General features: G+C 36.2%; 1 pseudogene; it reads right to left on the reverse strand.

Moving 5' to 3' along the window:
* Positions 1 to 2,621: 2,621 nt before the first annotated feature.
* LOC145958858 (protein FAR1-RELATED SEQUENCE 5-like) lies at positions 2,622 to 22,022 on the reverse strand (annotated as a pseudogene).
* Between the last annotated feature and the right edge of the window lie 2,296 nt (positions 22,023 to 24,318).

Here is a 24,318-nt window from a genome sequence, read left to right on the forward strand (position 1 = left end):
ATTTCAGTGCATATTCAGGATGACATACACACTGGAAACATATTCTAATGTGTATATCGGATCTATGTAAGATATGTAATGGTGATGAACACACACACAACAAGAACATGGGAGCATGGCATGTATAACTTATGGAATTTGCCACAGTCACACCACTTCTCATCTAGTTCAACTATGAAAGTTTCAGTCGGCCGTCCCTTATGTTAATCGTTTCTTGCACTAGAAAATGAGTATTGTGACGATCAAACTCAAGGACATGGTAACTATTTACCTTGGATTCTGCATCTCTTATGGTCCTATTTATTATTTTAGTATAAACTTGGCCAACTCTGAGTTTAGCATCGACTTCCTTTCCTCTCTAGATGAATAATGAATTATATCTCTTATATGTCGACATGATAATTTCAGATATTGAAAATTTTATGATTTTCCTAAGAATGGAATTTATTACCTCTACCAAGTTGGTAGTCATGTATCCCCATCTTCGGCCACCGTCCCATGCAAGAGTCTAGTGTTCTCTAGGAATAGTGTTGAGTCAATCAATTACACGTTTATTTTCTTCTTCATTTCTTAGTATATTGTAGTAGTAATTGAACCTAGGTTGGACCATCCCATAAGCTGCGAATTTTCAAGAGTAATAAATCATAAATTTACTGTTGTTGAAATATAGTAAAACAAATACAAATAAATATTTAATTGATTATAAAAAAGAAATAAAAAAGAACTACATATCCATGTTTATGATTAGTTTTGTTCTTTCTGCATTCTTGAAATGTCTCATGAAGTTTAAGGCAATGTGTCGAATGCAAAACACATGCATTGAATTGTCCGGTGTCCAACCACTACCTTATAAAGAGTAGGCATTTTTAATGGACTTGTGTCTTTCTAGGATTCAGATTATGTGTAGTTACATTTTGGTGAAGATGTATGCAGTTTAACAAATTTCTATCACACAATTTATCCAACCAACAATTTATCCAACCACCCATTTTCTGCCACATCATTTCTTTTACATTAAAAGTACAATTTCACATTTTGTAATCAATCAAGCACCAGGAGGAAAATTTATCGAACTTGTTCTCCCGTTTCTCCACATGGCATCGTTGAATTTTTTTTATAGTTGATTTGCAAATTTTAATTATTTCTTATAGGATATAGCTTATAGTTATGCTGGAAAATCAGTTTGCTTCCTTGGAAATGCACATTCATCATTGTATGCAACAATTAATTTCCAAAACACTCAATACATCGTTCCTACATGGTCTATGTCTATTCTTCCATATTGTTATACAGAAAATTACAACACTACAAAGGTGAGAAATAGAATGTTTATCAAAATTAATTTTCATATATATAATAAATAAAGTAGAACTTTTTCTTATAGTTTTACATGAGTGATAGCAACTAATTAAATAATATGAAATCAGGTGAATGCTAAAACATCTATAATGGTCATGAAGGACAATGCATAATCTTTCATCTATCATGCATGTTCCCAATATGCACTAAATGGACAATATCAATTTTTTTTGTCAACTACAGTACCAGTTTGTTTATGATACAAAGATAAAATTGAGGCTTCGGAAGAATGAGCTAACTTTACTCAGTAGCCCTGTTGATTTACCAGTAAGTAACAATTGCACACTTCATTGAAGAAATTACTTTTATTACTATTGATATTGACTGATTACGTGACTAACATTGATCTCTCTATTCAAATAGAATTATGGTGCATACTTTGACAATGTCCAAGTTAGTATTGTTGGTCATGTTCAATTGTAACATTGATATTGAACTGTAATATAGTATCAATGACAATGATAAAAGTTATAATCCCTTAATCATGATGAAAAAAATCAGTGACACAAATGTTTAAAAAAAACATGAAGCCATCATTGTTTCTAAAATGAAAACCAGATAGCAAAGTCAGTGACCTACACATGGATCTTACTTCAATGAACAGATCAAACTGATTCCACTGTAGTAGAAAAAATATCATGAAGCTCCAAAATTGATATAGTCAAAATTGAACATCACAAGAAATATCTTGAATAGAACATACAAAGCTAGAACTGATATAGCCAAAAAAAATTAAGAGAAAAGACTCTTCTGCTCAAAGCCTTGTCTTTGGACAATTAATTGGCATCAACCTCATGAGTATGTAAGCATCAAAAGTGAATTTATATCATAATTCAATACAGTAACCATCAGCATTGAAAAAGATTTGTCTTCATTCATTGTCAACTGATTCCTACATTATGATAAGAAAAAGGCATAAAATCACTACAAGGTATAACAGTCAAGGTTTTTAATATGTTAATGATGAGTGAACTTACCATCAATAATCTCGTGAAACTAAATTGATTTCTAGTTGCTTGGGAGAACTCATATTTTAGATGTTCCAAATTAGATAATCCATACTCCATTTGACTTAAAGATTCATTAACCTTCAATGAACATGAGAAAATTAATAAATAGGCAAGAAAGGCAACACAAATATTGTTATAACCATAAAATTGTATATCGTATGTTGTTGACTTGGTGTAGCCTTTAGAGTTTTAGCCTTTCTTTTCTTTGTAGATTGAAGCTCAACCCAACCTTTTAACCGTTTATGTCTCCTTGGTGCAAGTCGCTTCTTAAACCCCTTTACTTATGTCTCATCTTCTCTTGTTAGTATAGGAGCACTATATTCATCATCGGCCATTATATTTTCTTCTAACCAAACCTCCTTTAATTTCTTCCACAAGTCATGAATTTGTTGTTCTACAATTTGGTGTAGTTCTTTTGAAGTAGAGACCTCGGCTGCTAATCTAATCATAGAGAGACAAACTTGCTTATATTGACATGTGCTATCTAATTTCAAATCTTCCACAACCTCATTTTTCCTTGTGTCCAGTATAATATCATTGTGTGCATCTCTTGTCCATCTCTTTAGGATGTATTGATTGGGAACAGGTTTAATATCATTTGCCTCAAAGACCTTCAATGCATGGCAACAAAGTATTCCAAATGTCTCAAATTTTCTACAACTACATGATTTGGAGAGTTGTATTGGATCAAATAACACTCTCCATTCTCCTTCCTCTTTGACCAAGGTAATGACATATTCAAAAGGAATTTGTGATACATCCATTTCTCATATGCAAGTAGCTAAAAATAAAGCAAACTCATTAGTAAACACATTAAAAATTATAGGTGTGTATACCTCTACAAGATGTAGTACCATTGGAGAATGTTGATATCTCAACTTTGTAAGTTTATGTCGAGAATCATATTCACAAACCAACTCATTGTATCGTTTCTCCTCAACAACTCTTTCAAAGTCCTTAAAGAATTGGGTGACATTGAGGTCTGGTCTCATGCAAGCCTTAAAATTTGAGTTCAAACTCTCACTAAGTTGAGTGCTTTGCATACCTAAGGTGAAGGCCTCCTTCATGTGACATGTTGCCCACTTTTCCTTAATAGCATACATTGATTTCACCCAATTATTTTCCATTGACATTAAATTCTATGACCAACTTACTCCAAATTGCCTCAAACTTCACTTCTTGGTTATAATCATACATATAGTTTTTGAAATCAGTCAAGAAATGACTTCCTCTCTTCATCAACTTTCCAAGATGTTTGATTCCATTTTGCATTAAATTCCATGTGCATAAACCATGCCGAGTCTGTGGCATCACCTGAGCTAGTGCTTTAGCCATTTCTTGATCTTGGTCAATGAACAAAGTTTGAGGCTTCTTCTTCCCATGTGCTTCAAGGAATGTTTCAAATAACCATCTGAATGAATCAGTAGTTGTAGATACCTAATTTTGTCCAGACTTGCAAACAAAGAAATGGACTTCTATTATGAAGAAACAGAGCTCCCAAAAGCCAAAAAATGACACGATATGACATCAAAAGGCCCAAAACCCAATAAGGGTGATTTAGTAGCCCAGAACAGGCCGTTCTCTATATGGAATGGGTCATTCCCAATCTAGAACTGGTCGTTCCCACAATCTAGAATGGACTGTTCCAAACTACTAAAAAGGCCTAGAAACCCTAATTAGGAACGAACCAGAACAAGCCGTTCCAACACAGGTTGTTGTGAGTTAAATTTAAATCTAGAATGGGCCATTCTGACACTATAACGGACCATTTCAGATTCAAATTTTACTCTTAACAAACTGATCCAGAACGGGCCATTTCAAAACCAAAACAGACCTTTATGGTCAGTTTTGACGTCTATAAATAGTAGACTCGGGCACTGCTCCTAAGACCAAAAAAATATATCTAGAAAGTCTGATATAGCACAAAATTTCTCTCTCTCCCTCCTCCTGTATTTCTTGAGATCTTATGAGTTACATTGTAGTGTGTTAGGTAGCCAAAAAGTACCTTGTTAAGTCAGACGAAGCAATTCTTAGCAAGGTTTTGAATATGAAAAATATAATACATATTGTTATTACTAGTCTGTGTAGTAGTGTTTCAGATATGTATAAGAACAGGCAAAACAAGGTAACGTCAAGCAAAACAAGGATCCAACAAAACAAGACAAATAATAGAAGGATCATGGCTTGTGTATCAGACGATAATGAATACCAAATGAAGATACGCCAAAAACAATCCAGAGTAGAATATAAGAAATCATAAACAAAAGGAAAGCAAGACCAAGACAAAGTTGGCTCAAGCACCAAATAAACATCAAATGAAGCTCAAGGGTCAACCATATATATTTAAGTCAAAAAAACAATCATTAGTCGTTGGATAACACAAGACGAAGAAACATTCCAGACGGAATAAAAGTTATTCACCCTCAAGACTGATTAGATGAGATGAAAAAGTCAAAGTCTAAACCTTAGACGAAGACTCAATTTTACAGACGCAAACGAAGCACAATGAAAAGCACCTAGAGTCCACTAGTCACAACGAGGAAGATCATACGTCATCTCCATTCATAAGAAAAGCACACAGAGTATCAAAGATATGAAAAGAAAGAAGAGAAATGCAAGAGCGTGAGTTCACAAGTCAAAGTTGCGTGTGTCAGGACAAGTACACCTATTTTTCAGAGAAAGGCAACACCTCCGCAGCTACAATGACAGAAAAAAGGACAAACATACCTAGGTCATGATTGATGTCACAAATAAAAGGAGACAAATTATGCAAAGGACTTCACGTAACACAGATTAAGCAAGCAAAGCATTTAATCCAAAATCAAACGATTAAATGAAAAAGATCTGTGTAGCCATGATCGAACATTTATCTGCACTAACGGAAAGCTCTGCCTCAACGGACACATTCAAATTGAAATAACAGGCAGATCAATCACAAGGCTATAAATAGCAAGACCTGAGAAGAAAAGAAGAGAGAAGAGAAACAACAAGCAATAAGCCAAAACAAGCGTCAAAACAATCTTACATCTCTTATTGTGCAAAATTTGAATATCCGTGTAAAACTAAGATAGTTTATCTTAGTGAGTGTAGAAATTATTTTATCCTCTCTGTGAGAGTTACATACACACTCGAAACACATTCTTGTAAAACTAGGGTTGAAAACCTCAGTGAGTGTTGAAACCATTCCATTCTCTCTGTGAGAGTTACAAACACACTCAAAACAACTATCGTCTGTAAAGCCTAAAGAGGCTAGCAAAAGAATACTTGTAAAATCAGAAGTGGTTTAAGAATACTAGCTTCAACAAATGAAGTTGACAAACCAGGAGTGGTTGAGAATACTTGGGCAACCAGAAGTGGTTTAAGAATACTAGCGTCAACAAGTGAGGTTGACGAACCAGAAGTGGTTAAGAATACTTGTAATCCGTTGTGATTAGTGGAACCCTTCAATTGAAGGAGACTGGACGTAGCTCAGAACGAGTGAACCAATATAAAAACTATGTTCATTGTCATTTGGTTTAGAAACGCTGCTTTATTCACATTGACTTATCACTCTAAAAAACGTCATCTACTATTGTCTATTTTCTAAATAATATTTAGACGAACTTATATTTGTTTGACTGAGGAAACCATTTTCTAACAGACGATAGATCTTCAGACGCAAAGTTCTTTTTAACCAATCTTGCACTTTTCTTACGTAGTTGAAATATTATTTTCTGACGGAAAGTAGCACCTTTGCAAAAACATTTTCTAAAATCCTTCATTCACACACATTCAACCCCCCTTCTGTGTGTTTTTCACTAAACTTCACACCTAAGAGTCTCCATACTTGAAGATCTAATAAAACTCGATCAAGAGGTATTTCAGTTAACACTTCTCTTTCCCTCAATTTCTTCATTTTAATTGACATTGTTTCAAATAATAAAAGAGTAATCATGTAGATGTTTTAGGGTAAATCGAGTAATTTAAATTTCATTTATATAAATAATCATCAACAAAGGGGATCTAATATTTGAACTATTAATTCTTATTATGCTAGCTCCATCATAGGGTACCGATTCAAGACGTTGTAGGGGTGCTTAATACCTTCTCTAGACGTAATCGACCCCCGAACCCAATTTTGGTTATCAAGACCATTATTGAATTTTCAAAAACCTTTTCTTTTTCCAATATTTTGGGTAAAATATTGGTGGCGACTCCTACGAACTATATTTCAAAACCATTAATAAAGGATTAGTCTGGTTTCCAAGCATTCCCTAATTGATGATATTTTTGATTGGAAGTCTATATCATTAGTCGTAAGATCAAAAAATTTTCGGGTTATGATAGATGGTGACTCCACTAGGGAGGTTTAAAGAGGGTCAGGCCCAATAAATGATGAAGCTAACAAGATAAGAATAATAATTTAAATATATGTTCCCCTTTACTTTTTTTGTTTTATTGTTTGGCTTTGATAATTGTTTTTATGCTTAAATCCACACGTGTTTGAATTAGTAACTATATACAAACCATAGCACACAACAGTCCCCCTACACCAGGGGGCATGAGCACGTAAACATAGGGAGTTGTTGATGTACGACTGGACCAAGTATGGCCTTAGAGTCTGCAAGCCTTATCGGAAATCACACTCAAGGTGATAACTGGTTACTCTAGCCCAAAATACTACGACAGGTCTTAGAGTTTGCCAGGTGATGGTGACAGAGGTACTAGGTCCCTATAATGGGGGCACCTAGGGAGCCTTTAAATACTAGTGAGATTAGAACCTTCCTATATAACGCACTTTCTTTGACAATGACCACAACCCACAAATTAGAACGTGACCGCTCGTGGGAGTATATTGTTCAAGCATAACGAAAAGGAACACCGATGACTCACCTTCATAAGGACAAGTCATCATTTTTGTTTGGAATCTCCTTCAAATACATCCAATCAAAAAGCCTAATAGAAGTCTATCGTTGTCCCTCGAATGTGGCTTTTTAACACTCCGTACCTATAAGGGCCCAAAGGAAAAAAGCTATGGAATCATTAGTGAAGTTAGACATGAAACACATAGAAAGGGGGTTGAATATGTGTGTGTGAACAAAGGTATTTTTATTCCAACATTTTTGCATGAGTAAAGTTCTTTTTCCAATGTATTTTTTTTAATATCAGATGGTTATGCAGAATTTGCTTAACACAAGGTCACTACGTCTAAAAGATTTTATCGTCTGCTAGGAAAATGGTTTATAATGATAATTAAGGTTTTTGCATTTTCCTTTTCAAGATAGTTTCATTTAAGGATAAGCAATAGATAAAATTTTTTAGTATAATATGTTTGTCAAACAAAATTTGCGTCTTCGTTTGAAAAATGGTTTTAATAAGGAGTAGACAGTAGATGAAGATTTCAATATGATTTATCAATAAAGAAGAGTTTTGCGTCTGAAATATAAATCAAACAATATAATCATTTTTATACTAGTTCGCTCAACTGAGCTACGTCCAGTCTCCTTCAACTGAAGGGTTCCACTAAATATGCAATTAAGTACAAAAGTATTATTGACCACTTATGGCCCTGAGTATTCCTGACCACTCCTGGCTCATTGGCTTCACTTACCAACGCTAGTATTCTTAAACCACTTTTGGTTCTCCAAGTATTCTTGACCACTCCTGGCCCGTTGGTTTCACTCACCAATGATAGTATTCTTAAACCACTTTTGGTTCTCCAAGTATTCTCGACAACTCCTGACTCGTTGGCTTCACTCGCCAATGCTAGTATTCTCTTATCAGCCACTTCTGGCTAGTAGTGAGTATTCTTTGACAAGCCCCTCCAGGATTTACAAGTATTCTTTCCCTAGCCTCTTCAAGCTTTACAATGTTGGCTAGACAGGTTTGGTTTGAGTGTATAGGTTACCCTCAAGGCGAGGATAAATATATTTCTACACTCACTAAGGTTTCACTACCTTAGTCTTACAAAGATTTTGAGTGTGTGATTTACTCTTTTACAAAGAGGATACATACGATTACTATACTCACTAAGGTTTCCTTCCTAAGATACACTTGAAACACCTTAGAGTACAGAGATGAATACACTTGAAAGACCTTAGTCTTTGTCTGCGTCTGTTAATCTCACGTGTCTTGCATCTTGTTCTCCATCTGAGTATTTGACGTTGATGCTTTGGCGTCTTATATGGTCTGGTTAGCATTACAGACAGACTTGTCTCCTTCTAGAGTATCTTTTAGTCTGTGCTGCTCTTGGCCTTGATGCACGATTGACTTTCTTCTTACCTTAGACATATGCCTCGTCTGATTTATGCTTTAGAACAGTTGCACTTGACACACCTTTGTCTAGATATTTTATGATCATCCAACGCATATTCGTGTTCCATCTATTCATCTTTTGACGCTCGGTTTCCTATGTCATTTGCTTCATCTGTCTCGACTTGTTTGGTCCGTGTCTTGCCTTGACTATTCTTCATAAGCTTCGTTTGATACTATAGTGTCTGATTTTGGTGATAGTCCTCTTCTGTCCGTGGGCAGACTTTGTTTTGATGCTTGACTAACCATCATCTGATTCTTTTATCTAGTTTGCACAATCTTCATGGATTGTTTCATTTAAATCCTTTGATCTTGCATTAAATGTTTGCTTGTTGAATCTGTGCTTCACAAGGTCTTTTGTACATTTGTTTGCTTCCATGACTGGCATTAAGATATCTATGTACTTTCTTGGTATTGTAGCGATGGAGGTGTTGTCCTTTGCTGACTGGTAGGTGTACTTGCTTCTGACACACGCAATTTTGACTTGTGGATAAGCACTCTCCCATTTTTTTTATCTCTCTTCTTCTATTTTGATGTCTTCATGTGTTCTTCTGAGAGTATGTATGTTAGGTAGTTCATCTCGTTGTGTCTTTAGACGTAATCCATTTTTCTTGATCTTCGTCTGGTATTTGAGTCTCTGTCTAGTGTGTTTTAAATTAGTTTTGTCCATCATCTTGGTTGCTCATGTCCTTTTTCTTTATTTCTTTTGTGACTGTGTTTGTGACTGTCTTCGTCTAATGTGTTCCCTTCGTTTTCTCAGCCTTTATCCAGTGCTTGGCTCATGTCTCTTGGTCCTGGTATGGATTCATATCAACTTGCCTATACTTATATCTAAAACACTATCACACTTGTTAGAAATAACAATACGTATTATATTTGTCTCATTCAAAACCTTGCTGGGAATTACTTTCGTCTTCGTCTAACTTAACAATCTCCCCCTTTTTGATGATGACAAATATAATTGATCAAATGGTTTCAGATACACTACATCAGAAGTATTTGCAAGTTCATTTCATTTCTCCCCTTAGTTTGTGTATTCCCCCTTACTAGATTGTCTCTTAGCCGAGTCTGATAAGCTGATCAATTCTTTTCTATTTCTCCCCCTTTGTGATCATCAAAAAGAAATATATGCCAGACAATGATATTTTGATCGGATCATGAAAATCAAAACTTTTATCAAAGCATTCAGTCTATTAGGATGATAACCATGCATGAACTATGTGTACTTAGTTAAACTAGATTAAGTTTGAATCATCTAACTTATACGGGAGGAAACACAATTGTACAATAAAAACTTATTATCATTTTTCTCATTTGTAGTCATCAAGATGAATGAGTTTATAAAGATAATCAGACATCAGAAAAACTTATATAGTAAGCGAGGTGCTTAAAGAGAAACTGTAGTCATGAGCAGAATGAATTATGCCCGAAGAAAGACGCATTAATCTGAATTATAAATATGTGCTACATGAAGATTCTGTATGATCAAATGAAAACACATTTAATATGATTAATCAGACGAAGTAGATAAGTTTTTGGAAACAGTCTGATACCAGAAGAGTTATTATATCCAGCAGCATTAGCAGATTATTTCTCATATCAGCCAATAATTCTAGATAAGAAGAAGTACATTTATTAATGACTAGACTTAGAGTTATATACATCATGAGAAATCTACACATGGAGTTTTTTTTATCTTGGTTATCCCTATTTTACTATTTCTCCTACGGTGATCACGACCCCACATCCTTGTGAGGATCTATTGGAGTAGGGAAGCTTTTTCAAAAGATGAGAATGAGGGATCTTTTGCTTGATTTCTAGCAGAAGGTCATTTTTATGGATGAAGCACGTTCAATGAGTTTTTCCTACAGATGAACTTGCTTCTCCCTTCTTTTGCCAAAGCCCAATCCTCATTCTTCTTGTGCTTCTTCAGCACCGACTTTGGAACAATTGTTTTTACTTATCTGTCCATTCTGGGTTGCATCTTCCTATGCCTGTTCTAACATAGAACTCTTGCTTTGAGAAGGTTGGTGTGCACCGAACACCATTCCTTCCAGGAATCTTTGAGGAGCATTCGAGAGGACATAGTGCATTAACACCAAGTTAGTGTAGATGACACCTCTAGTGCGGATACACCAGAGTATCTCACTTTCCTTCATCTGGTTCATATTAGAGGACGCTCCAGATACTTTTCTGGCTTTACCTTCGAGGTGAAGGCATAGGCGCAGGTTATGGCTTTAATCATTTCAGCAAGGTTGCTATGTCCATTTATTGTAGTGGATGACAATCATTTGGAAGGGAGTGGAGTATAGGAATTTAGAAAGGCTTTTGGAGTTTTTAGGAGTTCGGAAGTGTGAGTTGTGTTGTGATTTCTAAGAGCCCTATGGGTTTTTATAGCCAGAGAAAGCTTCAAAATTTATGATTATTTTTAATACATGCATTACGTGGCTCCTATTTATCTTCCTCGTGCAGAGTAATGTAAGGCTGCATTTAATTAGAGATAAGGGAGTCGTCTTTTCCAACAAATGCAAAAGTGAAGGTCATACTACCTATTGATTGAAAAGCATATCTATTGACAATGTTGACCTTATCCCCGACAGGTCCGACTTGCAAGGTTTGAGAAAGAAAGGGGATGAGCCTTTTAAAGCTTACGCGTAAAGGTGGAGGGAGCTGCAAGCACAAGTAGAACCTCATCTCTAATAAAGAGATGGTGACAATGTTCATCAACTCCTTAAGTGGGCCTTATTATGACAAAATGATAGGGAACTCTGCGACCCTATTTTTCGACATAGTCACCATAGGCGAAAGGGTCAAACAAGGACTAGAGAGCAGGATAATAGGGAAGACCTCGTTGAACTATGACTCCAAGAAGTTTTATGGGAAGAAAAAATAGGAGGGGGTCGATGTTTCCACTGTTGCAACCAACCCCTCAAGGAATATAGTCGCACCACAAACCGAGCCATGGAGGGAGAAGGTGGTGGACAAGATTCCTACTACTTGTGCAGAGTTGCTGCCTCAACTTTTGGAAGCCTCAATGCTGGTGCGACTTCCACAATTGAAGAAATTCAATCCTCCTTACCCTATGTGGTATAAGCCTGAGGAACGGTGTGATTATCACTCTAGTTCCCTCGGACATTCAGTGGAGCACTGCAAGGCCTTACAATTTCGTCTGCAAGGGCTTATACATGTTGGGTGGTTAAACTTCGACACCAACACACCCAGTATCGACAAGCAACCATTCCCTAAGCATGAGGAGCAATGACCTTGGGGTGGTGTTGTTTAAAGGCTGTTAATGCAGGGGCTCCCCTAGAGGGCTATTTTTTTAGTTTTATTTTATTTGTAATCTCTTTTACCCACAACTCCTTCCCAAGGTTGTGGGTTCCTACAACAAAAGGCATGTAATGATTTTTTTATATAATAAAGTACGTCATTTCTGCTAATTTTGTCTACTTTTCATTTCTTTTCTTCCTTTCTATTCTTTCATGCATGAAAATTCTAAAATCTAAATACAGAACCTAAAGGAAGCAAATATGACTAAGTAGAACAAAATTGAACAACATCCGAACATGTGTGACTCATCGCTTAAACCCGAGGAAAATCTATACCCCTAAATGCAAAGATTAGTGGATCAAGAGACTCAGATAATTCAACCTCACCAAGAGGAAACCAAGAAAATCAATTTGGGACAGGGAGAAGATAAGAAGGAAATATTAATCGGCACAAAGATCAAGGTTGGAGTCAAAGGCCAATTAATTAGCCTTTTGAGGGAATATGTCCACATTTTCACTTGGTCTTACCATGACATGCCAGGACTGGACCATGAAATCATCAAGCATAAATTGCCCATAAAAAGTAGAATTAATCCCGTAAAACAAAAGCCCCGAAGAGTCAAGCCTGAATGGTCCCTCAAGATAAAGGAAGAAATTCAAAAGCAATTGGATGCCGAATTTTTTATTGTATCTCAATATCCTGAATGGCTTTCAAATATAGTGCCCGTGTTGAAGAAAAAATGGGAAAGTATGAGTTTATGTGGACTATTGAGACCTAAATCAAGCCAGTCCTAAAGACGGTTTCCCATTGTCGTACATCGGCGTACTTGTGAATGTAGACACCCAATTTCGTCCGGGGGGCATACAAACAAGATAGGACATCAGAGGGCCCAAAAACCCAAATTAACTTTTTTTAGTGGCCCGGAACGGGCCGTTCCAAAATCAGAACGGGTCGTTCCCAAGTCTGGAATGGGCTGTTCTCAAATTGGAACGGGCCGTTCTGAGGCTTCTCAATGGCCTAAAAATTGTTAGCTGGAACGGGCCGTTCTAGACTAGAACGGGCCATTCCAAAATAAACAAATGGTCTAAAATCTGTACCCCGAAACGGGCCTTTCTGAAATCAGAACGGGCCGTTCTGGTTCACCGGAACGGGCCGTTCTGATTTCAGAACATGCCGTTCTAGGGTACAAATATACAGCATAACATTCGGATCCGGAACGGGCCGTTTCGAATCCAGAACGGGTCGTTCCGGCCCACATCTGATGCCTATAAATAGAAAATCTCAGCCAACAGTTCGGGGACCTCCAAAATTTCCTCCAAAGCTCCATAGAGCTCGAAATTTCTCTCTCTCTCTCTCCTATTGTATTTCTTGAGTTTTGTGAGGCTTATTGTAGTGGGAAAGGTTGCCACAAAGCACCTAAATCTCCATATTTGAAGATTAATAGAGCTCGTTCAAGAGGTATTTCAGTTAATTTTCTTCTCTCTTTTTTTTCTTATCTTTGATAAAAATTGTTTATAATAAAAGCAATCATGTATACATTTTAGGGTCAATTGTATAATTTAAATTTCAAGCATGTAAATAATTATTAATAAAAGGGGATTTAATATCTAAATTATTATTGTTTATAACGCTAACTTCATCATAGGGTACCAATTGAGGGCGTTGTAGGGGTGCTTAATACCTTCCCTACACGTAATCGACTCCCGAACCCAATTCTGGTTACCAAGGCCATTATTGGATCTTTTAAAAAACCTTTTCTTTTTCCAATGTTTTGAGTAAAATATTGGTGGCGACTCCATGAACTCATTTTTCAAAACCATTAATTAAGGATTAGTTTGGTGTCCGGGCATTCCTTAATTGATGAGAACTTAAAAAGGATGTCTAAACCATAAGTCGCGAGATCGGAAATTTTCGGGTTGCGACAGTGGACAATACATCCACAAACATTATTTTCTCGTTTATGGATGGATACTCGAGATATAATAAAATAAAAATGGCTATTGAGGATCACGATAAGACTTTTTTATAACTCCTTGGGGCACATTCTATTACCAAGTGATGCCATTTGGTTTGAAAAATGTTGGAGAAACTTATCAAAGGGCTATGGTAATCTTGTTTCACGACATGATCCATAAGGAAATCAAGGTGTACATAGATGACATGATTGCTAAGTCGAAAAGCAAGACTGATCACCTCGTTCACCTAAGAAAATTATTCAATCGACTCCGTAAGTACCAACTGAAACTAAACCTTGCTAAGTGTACTTTCAGAGTTCGATCAGGAAAGCTCCTTGGATTCCTTGTTAGTGAAAAAGGTATAGAAGTATATCTAGATAAGGCCAAAGCCATCATAGAGATGCCAACCCCAAAGATGAAAAAGGAGGTCAGAGGATTTCTTGGAAGGGTGAATTACATAGCTCGTTTCATATCTCAATTGATGATGGCAACTCCTAGTGAAGAAGATTGAGGATCTTCACTTTTGAGCTGCACGACCTTGGAGCTCTTCCTTGATCCAAATTCTGGACATTCGCGTTAAGCAAAAAGAGAAGAAGAAGAATGAACTTGAAGCGAAAGGAAGCACCAAAGCAAAATGAGCAATGGATTGCTCACAAATGGAACTAGACCTAGAAGCTTTCAGGGCTCTAAGCTAGGCGTGAAAAGGTGACTTTGAGGAGAGAATAAGGCTGAAGCAAATCTTATCAGAATTCTCTATTAGGTTCAAAATGTCTACAAAAGGAGGGAAAGAAGTATTTATAGGCATTGGATCAAGAAAAAGTGGGGCCACCACCATGTGCTCAAAGTGGCGCCAAATTTGAATTCAAATTTGGATGTCTCAATTGCCCAGCCATGTGCAGCCCCCCTTCTAGAACTCCTAATTATATTTGAGAGTAATTTAGGGTTCATTTGATTAGTCACATGTGCAGTCCCTTGGCACAAAACATGTGACTTAAATACAACTCTAATTACTCTTAAATGTAATTATAATTTTATGATTCATGCCTATTACTTATTCCCTTTAAATTCATATTCTAATGGCCTAAATACAATGGCCAATCAAATACAATGGAAAGGAAAAATTACAAGAATCAAAATGAGCCCAATATTGGGTACCAAAAGCCCAAAGCCTCATAAGCCCAAAAACTAGGCCCATGAAGCCTAAGGCCCAAAATTCCTATACTAAAGGTCCAAAATACAAGACCAACAAATATGAAACCTATACTAATATGATATATACGAAATAGAAGAAAAGGGATATCTCAAGGTGTGGCCCATGTTGACCGATACATGTACTCCCATCTTCAAACTACTCTAAAAGAATCAACCAATGGAATGGAACGAGGAATGCCAAATTGGTTTTGATAGGATCAAGCAATGTCTCACAAATCCACTGATATTGATGCCTCCTATCAAAGAAAAACCTTTGATTCTGTATCTCACAGTGTTAGAGGGTACCATGGGATGTATGTTAGGTCACGAATGTGAAACCAATAATCAAGAACGAGTTATCAATTACTTGAGCAATAAATTCACAGACTACAAAACACGATATTCGCCTTTAGAAAGGACCTGTTGTGCTTTGGTATGGACCGCACAATGATTAAGGCAATATATGCTAAGGCATACCCACTAGTTGATATAAAAAATGGACCCCATCAAGTATCTACTTGAGAAGTCCATACTCATTGGGAGGGTCGTCAGATGGCAAGTACTATTATCAGAATATGACATCATCTACGTTTCACAAAAGGAAATCAAAGGTAGTGCTCTGGCCGACTACCTAGCAAATGGATCAACCAATGAAGGGCATGCAATAAAGGATGACTTCCCAGATGAAGAAATTTTGGCCCTAGGAAATGATGAAGAAGAACAAGCTCAAAAAGAGTCTTGGTCCTTGTTCTTCGATAGAGCCTTAAATCTAATGGGACATGGGATAGGCACCATATTAATCTGGTAACGGAGATATTAATGTCATACCAATAACATGGCCGAATATGAAGGTTGCATATTGGGTTTACACGCTGCCCTTGACAATAGCATCACCAAATTAGAAGTCTATGGCGACTCGACTTTGGTGATACATCAATTAAGGGACGAATGGGAAACGAAGGATCACAAATTAATTCCTTACCAGGAATTTATACAAAGTTTGATACCCCAATTTGAATCAATCAAATTTGAACACACCCCAAGAGAAGGGAATCAGTTGGCAGACGCCCTAGCCACATTGTCCTCCATGTTTTCCATAAAAGAAGCATGTGAAATGTCGGTCATCAGAATCAAACGACATGAGGTACAGGCTCATTGTTGCACACTGGCCAAAAAATATGATGATCATCCATCGTATTTTGACATCCAACAATACATCGAAGGAAGAAAATACTTGATTAGGGGATCTGACAATGATAAGAAAATGATCAGACGTAGAGTTGTTGATTCACATTCCATGGGGGCATCTTATACAAGAAAAGCTTTGATTCGGTCCTGTTGAGATGCGTCGATTAAGATGAATCTGAATCCCTAATGAAGGAAATCCACGAGAGAACCTTCGGTACCTACATGACAGGACAAGTCATGGCTAGGAAAATTATGAGGGCAGGATATTTCTAGTCGACCATGGAAAAGGATTGTATCTCGTATGCAAGGAAATGTTAGAAGTGCCAAGTATATGTTGATAACATCCAAGTGCCACCCAGTGAGCTCAATATAATGGCGTCACCTTGGCCATTCTCGATGTGGGGCATGGATGTCATTGGACCCATTGAACCCAAAGCTTCGAATGGACACATATTCATTCTTATAGCCATAGACTACTTCATTGAATGGGTCAAAGCCATGTCATATGCACATGTAACCCGTAAAGTAATGTCAATTTTGTCAGGAAGAACATAATATGCTGATATGGAATCCCTGATAAAATTATAACAAATAATGGTTCCAACCTCAAAACAAGATGATAACTAAATTGTGTGACTCCTCCAAAATTCAGCATCACAATTCCTCCCCTTATAGACCGAAGATGAACAAGGCAGTTGAAGCAGCCAATAAGAATATTAAAAAGATTGTTCAAAAAATGGTCCTCACTTATAAATATTAGCATGAGATTTTACCCTTCGCCTTGCATGGGTATAGAACATTCATCCGTATGTCAACTAGAGCTACACCTTTCTCCTTGGTATATGGGATGGAGGTAGTTCTACCCGTAGAGGTGGAAATTCTTTCTTTAAGATTACTCATGGAAGAAAATCTCCCTGAGGTCGAGCGGGTACAAGCTAGATTCGATCAACTGAATCTCATAGAAGAGAAAAGACTAGATGCTATCTATCACGGACAGACTTATCAAAGGAGAATCAAGAAGGCTTTTGATAAAAAGGTTCAACCCCAACACTTTCAAGAGGGAGATCTAGTACTCGAGAAGCTTCTGCCAGCTTAGAAGGATAAGATAGGGAAGTGGACACCAAATTACGAGGGTCTATATGTAGTCAAGTGGGATTTTTCTAGGGGAGCATTAATCCTTACCAACATGGACGGCGAAGAACTTTCTTACCCAGTAAACTCCAATGCCGTAAAGAAATTTTACGCTTGAACATAATTGCTTTCCAAAAAAAATTCCATTAGGGAAAATCCTAGGCAAAAGCCGAGAGAAATGAAAAGCAAGCAACAAGCATCTAGATCAAAAATCAAAGATGATCTAAATACCCTATCAACCCTCTGGAGAATCTGACCAAAGGTCCAAGCACTACTGATCAGACAACTAGGAGGATGTTTAGCTTTGTTTCTCAAATCATGGTTGCTTGAGCCCAAACACCGGCCAACCTCAGCCAGCCCTTTTTACTAAATCCATTTTGTAATCCTTTCTTAAAACTTTTCCAATTTATAATGAAGATACCACTTTTCTCTCATTTCTCAAAATCGAAACAGTCCAATAAAAGGCAAATAAATAAATAAAACAGCTCTGTATGAGCTCCTAATAGGTGAAAATTAATACAGAAAATTACATGGCTTTTAAAAAAAAAACTTTGTTGAAGGAGTAGTGAAAGGTCATCCGATAACGGTAAACATTTAAAAGGCTTATTGTGCATGTATGGTGTACGTAAGATGCATATTTAGAAAGAATAATTTTTCACATCTATGGGAAATTATCTAAAAAAAATAAAATGTAGATATTTAAAATATAAAAAAAGCATGCATCCATCATTTACATATAGAAAAAGGGAAAAATCTTCCATACGAGAAATACCAAAAAATAGAAGATAGAAGAATGAACAAAAAAAGCCCTCAGCCCGGGGATCAGCCTACAAGCAAGCGGAAGGGTCCCCTCACAACAATGATCAGGTTAGACAGCTGGACAAGGTCAAGAAAATCAAAGTCAGCATCATATCCCACACTCGATCATCAACAAAAGAATAGCCACAGCATCCAAGCAGAATATGCTTGGAGAGGCATCATAATACTCACTTGGCGAGAGAAACACAGAATTCTCGCCACACACACATCCTCAAGGAAGATGCCTGGAGAGGTATCACATTACTCACACGGTAGGAACAACACCATAATCCTTGCCACCCATCTCATTCCCCAATGAAGACGTCTAGAAAGACGCTACAATACTCACCTAGCGGGGCATCACACATCCCGTTAGCCCTAGCCCAAAACATAGGGCATCTTAGGCATTCCCCTACTTGTCAACCCGAGGGGCATCCCATAACACCAATGAGAGGACACCATCGAGTTCCTCAAGTACAAGATCAAAAAAGGTTGTTGGACCCTCAAAACTAGTACAAGCTCGGAGAAGGTTGCTAGACCCTCAAAACTAGCACAAGATTAGAAAAGGTTGCTAGACCCTCAAAACTAGTACAAGCTCGAAGAAGGTTGCTAGACCCTCAAAAGTAGTACAAGATTGAAAAAAGTTGCTAGACCCTCAAAATAGTACAAGATCGAAAAAGGTTGCAAGATCGGAAAAGATTGCTAGACCCTCAAAACTAGTATAAGATCGGAAAAGGTTGCTAGACCCTCAAAACTAGTACAAGATTAGAAAAGGTTGTTGGAGCCTCAAAACTAATACAACATTGGAAAAGGTTGTTGGACCCTCAAAAGTAGTACAAGCTTAGAAAGGGTTGCTAGATCCCCAAAACTAGTACATAACTCATATAAGGTTGGTTGAAACCTCAAATATCAGTCCAGCCTAGAGAGGCTAAGCTTAGAACATACTCCCTCATCAGCGAGTTATGAATGAAGATCACACTACTATGAGACAAGTGAAAGCAGTAAAAAGCATCTAGACCAAGTCGAAAGCCTAGATGGCACAGTTTACCACCCTTGACACCCGATAGAGCATAAAATCCAACACTTAGTTGCTCTAAAGGGCAAGGATACAGGTAAACAACATCTACTCGAAGGAAACAACGTGGAGGTATCTATTGTATAAGCAAGAGAGAAGATCCAGATCTTCACCTCATCATCACAAGAAAAGCAACTAGAACAAATGACACGGAGCATCTACTCGAAGGCTGAAGATCAGGTGTACAGTTAGTCACCCTTGTTACCCAATAGAGTACGCAACCCAATACTTAGATACTCTGACAGGCAAGGATATAAACAAGTCCACCTATCTGAAGGAAACAACGCGAAGCATCTGCACGAAGAGACAGAGAGAAGACCCAGACAAAATGTCTACTTCTTTACTTGCCTTTGGAAAAGCAAACACCTAGCTATCCCAAAGGACAAGTAAAGAGGGGCATCTATAGACACCTAATTTCGTCAGGACCTGCAAACAAAGAAATGGACTTCTATTATGAAGAAAAGAAGCTCCTAAAAGCCTAGAAACAACACGATATGATATCAGAAGGCCCAAAGCCCAACAAGGGTGATTTAGTAACCTAGAACGGGCCATTCCCAATCTGGAATAGGTCATTCCCAATCTGGAACGGGTCGTTCCAAACTACTAAAAAGTCTTAGAAACCCTAGTTGGGAATGAGCCAGAACGGGTTGTTCCAACACAGGTTGTTATGAGTTCAATTCATATTTGGAATAACTCATTCTAACACCGGAACATACCGTTCTAGATTAAAATTTTACTATTAACAAACTAATCTAGAACAGGTCGTTCTAAAATTAGAATGGGCCGTTCTAGTCAGTTTTCACGTCTATGAATAGTAGACTTGGACACTTCTCCCAGGATCTAAAAAATTCATCTAGAAAGTCTAATATAGCTCGAAATTTCCCTCTCTCCCTCCTCCTGTATTTCTTGAGATCTTGTGAGTTACATTACAATGTGTTAGGTAGCCAAAAAGCACCTAAGAGTCTCCATGCTTGAAGATCTAATAAATCTCGATCAAGAGGTGTTTCAGTTAACACTTCTCTCTCCCTTAATTTCTTCATTTTAATCGACATTATCTCAAATAATAAAAGAGTTATCATGTAGACTTTTTAGGGTAAATCGGATAATTTAAATTTCATGTATATAAATAATCATCAACAAAGGGGATCTAATATTTGAACTATTAATTCTTATTATGCTAGCTCCATCATAAGGTACCAATTCAGGACGTTCAGTGGGTGCTCAATACCTTCTCTACACGTAATCAACCCCCGAACTCAATTTTGGTTATCAAGGCCATTATTGAATTTTTAGAAACCTTTTCTTTTTCCAATGTTTTAGGTAAAACATTGGCGGTGACTCCTACGAACTATTTTACAAAACCATTAATTAAGGATTAGTCTAGTTTTCGGGCATTCCCTAATTGATGAGATTTTTTATTGGAAGTCTAAACCTTTAGTCGTAAGATCAGAAATTTTTCTGGTTACGACAGTAGTCTCATCATATAATAATGTAACCCCACAAATGATTGTACCCCTATAATGATTGAAGCCTGAAAACAAAGCTAGTGGTCTATTAGCATGCAACATATTGTATCCGAAGAGACAACATCACCAAAGAATCCATAGTCCATGGTCATTTTCGCATCGGCCCAAAATATATTTGTGATTTGTTCATCACAATCCATTTGATATTCTTGGTAAAATGATGGATTCTCCAAAAGTTGTCATTGAAAATACTATAAGAGATAATCGGCTTCCCCATACACCATGCTACATTTTCTTCTTGCTTGGAGATAGTTTTTCACATCCAACCATGTATATCAAAGATTAGCTCTACCTCCAACATGTGTGCTCATAAGCTGAAACGAAGCCTTTTGCATCAATCCAGAGTCCTCTGCCATTTCAATCTCATATGCATGAACTTTTAAAACTTTATGGTGTGATACTAGCATACAGGTTGTTTTTGCAAGTTGTAAAAGGTGATTATGGTTCTCTACAAACTCATGAATTACAAACTTGCCATTTTTTGCAACAAGTGTTATTCTTGCTTGGCACTCAATTCTTGTATCAGCCCTGGGCTTTTTAACCAAGGATGATTGTTCTTCTTCCCCTCCTTATAAAAAATGAATCTACAATATGTAATGGAACCATCTTCCTTCCTTTTGTTGAAGTAATTTTTTCTAACTCTAAAATCCATTTTTGAACTGTATTCTACCCAAAATTGCCAGGCTTCTTCAGGATCATCAAATTCCTTGCCAACACTAGGCCTCCAATCCATCACAAATCTTTGACAACAACCCAAGCTATAATGAAACAAAAAAAAATATTATACTTGATAATGAAGAAGAAATGCTATAATGAAACAAAATAATATTAATTGACTAATGAAGAAAAGAATGGATGGAATGATTGTATATTTAAATGGCTGGATAGAAACAAAAAAAAATACTGCGATAGAGGGAACATTTAAATAGAGGAACAATGGTAGAAAAAAATTCCTTTGGATAATATTGATTGAAAAGAGAAGCCTTGAAATGAAAGCAACAATGTTGTATCTTCAACTATAAGCAAAACCGAAAGTAGTAAAACTATTTGTTATTCACATTATTGGCGTGAATGATTGCTCTACCTCATTATATTACCAATAGACAAATGCTTGTTCTCTTAATATAAAAGGAATGACGTGGCAGAATGTGAATGGTTGGATGAATTGTATGATGGTAGGGGTGTGCATGGTTTGGTTTTTTAAAAAAAATTGCACTGAACTGCACCGCACCATTTTAATAAAATGAACCGGTTTCTAAATCATGTGAACCACCTTAATAAACAATTTTAAAATTGAATTACTTTAATAAGCAGGTTTATAACTGGTTTCATAACAAAACTAGTTTTTGAACCGATTTTAAGAAATAAACTAGTTTTAAGAAATAAACCAGTTAAAAAAAAAAACCTAATCAAACTAACCTTTAGGATTGAAGAACAACAAAAAGATTAGACAGGCATGCAAAGTTGGAACTTGGAACAAACCTTGATTTCACCATTTGGTTCAAAAGAGTTCAATCGTAAGGCATCAAAGATCTTTGAAGAAATTTGTTGCATGCTTTGATCTTGTTGGGAAGTAACAAGTTGACTAATCTTTTTTAGTTTAAAACAAAATTGTCAAAGGGGTAAAGATATATTTTTCACTAATCCAGTGTTAAAAACATGATGACTATAACATCAAACAACCATCAACCTCAGCATCCAATACAAAAGAAAAAGGATGATTGGACTCAGCATGAAACAAGGTCACTATCTAGCACAAAAATACAGCTCTATGAACTAAATTTTATTCAACAAGTTGCCCAAAAATCTGGAAAATACATTGTACACACTAACCCATCAAATACTCAATCTAAATTTATTTCCGATAATAGTATAAATTCACTTGATCCAATAAAAGACGATCAAAATCTAACATTGACAAACAAACTTATTTTATATCTCATCTCAATAAACAACAAATCTCCAGCTAATGAAAAACAACACTTCATTTAAGCTTTTGCAAACTATTTCAAATTAATAATGGCATAACAGAAAAAAAAGTACATCCATGCTAAATAGTCAAAGAGTAATCATGAACAGTGGGCTTACAATATTTTAAAGAGTCAACAACCAAAATTACAGTAATTCTAGCACCATAAATTAAATGAATCTTATTAGAGAAAAAAGGCCAAAAATAAGATAGCAATAGAATTTAAAGAACCAAATAGACTTATTTTTACCAAGTGCATGGGACTCAACTTAACACAAATCAAAATTCATAATTTAGAACAAACCATGACAAGATTGACAAGACCCTATTTATATATATTAATAGATCAGATGCAATTACAGAACAAACTATCATCTTTTTCTCAAAGTTCGTAGCATGTCCAATCTAGGCATCTAAAGTTATACTCAAGCAATATTTATATTTCAAATTTTACTCGTCATTGGCATGCCAACAATATAGAATCATGAGGAAAGGTTTGAATTTTGAATGTACCAAAAGAAATGAATTTACAAAATCTACGATGATAAAAAAGAACTAAGATGAAAACATAACAATATAACAATCATTCATATTTTACATCACTAAGACCTTAACTGACATTTCTTAAATACTATTTGATGTTCATACAAATATATGGCATATAACTCGACATGCTACAAATTAAATTTCTGAGAAAAAAAAAAAAGCAAATAAACAACTAGTTGTATATCTATCAAGCTATAAATTCAAGCACCAAACCTGGATTGATGCATTGCCAGTAGAAGCAAATGATGGACCATTATCAGTGTAAACTACTAAATTAATTTAGCATAACTTGACAAAAAATGCCGAGGGAAAAAAATCTTAAACAATAATATAATTTAATACACACACAAATAAATTGATAACATTACTTCATGCTTTATTCGATAGCTTAATCAAACAGAACACAACAGAAGCAATAAAAAAACAAATATCCTGTTAATATCTCTCTCACACAGATGCACAGACACAGACACGAGTGTAAACTATAATTTAAGTGTTTCTTTCGTCATCATCAAGTGTAATGGAGAAGGCTAAATAAGCACCATCTTGTGAGGGGACAATATATGCAAAATAAATAAAAATATTCAATTATTAGCTAGTCATATTATATTAAGTAAATAATAAAATAATATATTGTAAGAGAATTAAAAAAAAAAGTATTACCTTGTTCAAATTTCTCAAGCTCCACAAAATCCTTTATTTCATTCAAAGACAATGGTGAAAGTGTCCCTTTGAGCCAATCTTGCGTGCAAATAAGTGTTTCCACCATTTGTGGTGTAAGAGAACTACGATATGCATCAAGAACTCTTCCTTTAGTACTAAAGGCAGATTTAGAGGTCACAGTAGAAACAGGTATAGCAACCAAATCCTTGCCATGTTTGAAAGAATTGGAAATCGACCCTAATTTAGCTTCCACCTATTTAAAACATCCAAATCTCCTTGACTCTCTTCTAAGGCTTCCTCTAAGTATTTACTTAATTCATACTTATGAGATCTAGTTGATTTGAAA

The sequence above is a fragment of the Cajanus cajan genome, chromosome 6, assembly GCF_000230855.2.
Source record: "Cajanus cajan strain Asha chromosome 6, NIPB_CcT2T_4, whole genome shotgun sequence".
Taxonomy (NCBI): Eukaryota; Viridiplantae; Streptophyta; class Magnoliopsida; order Fabales; family Fabaceae; genus Cajanus; species Cajanus cajan.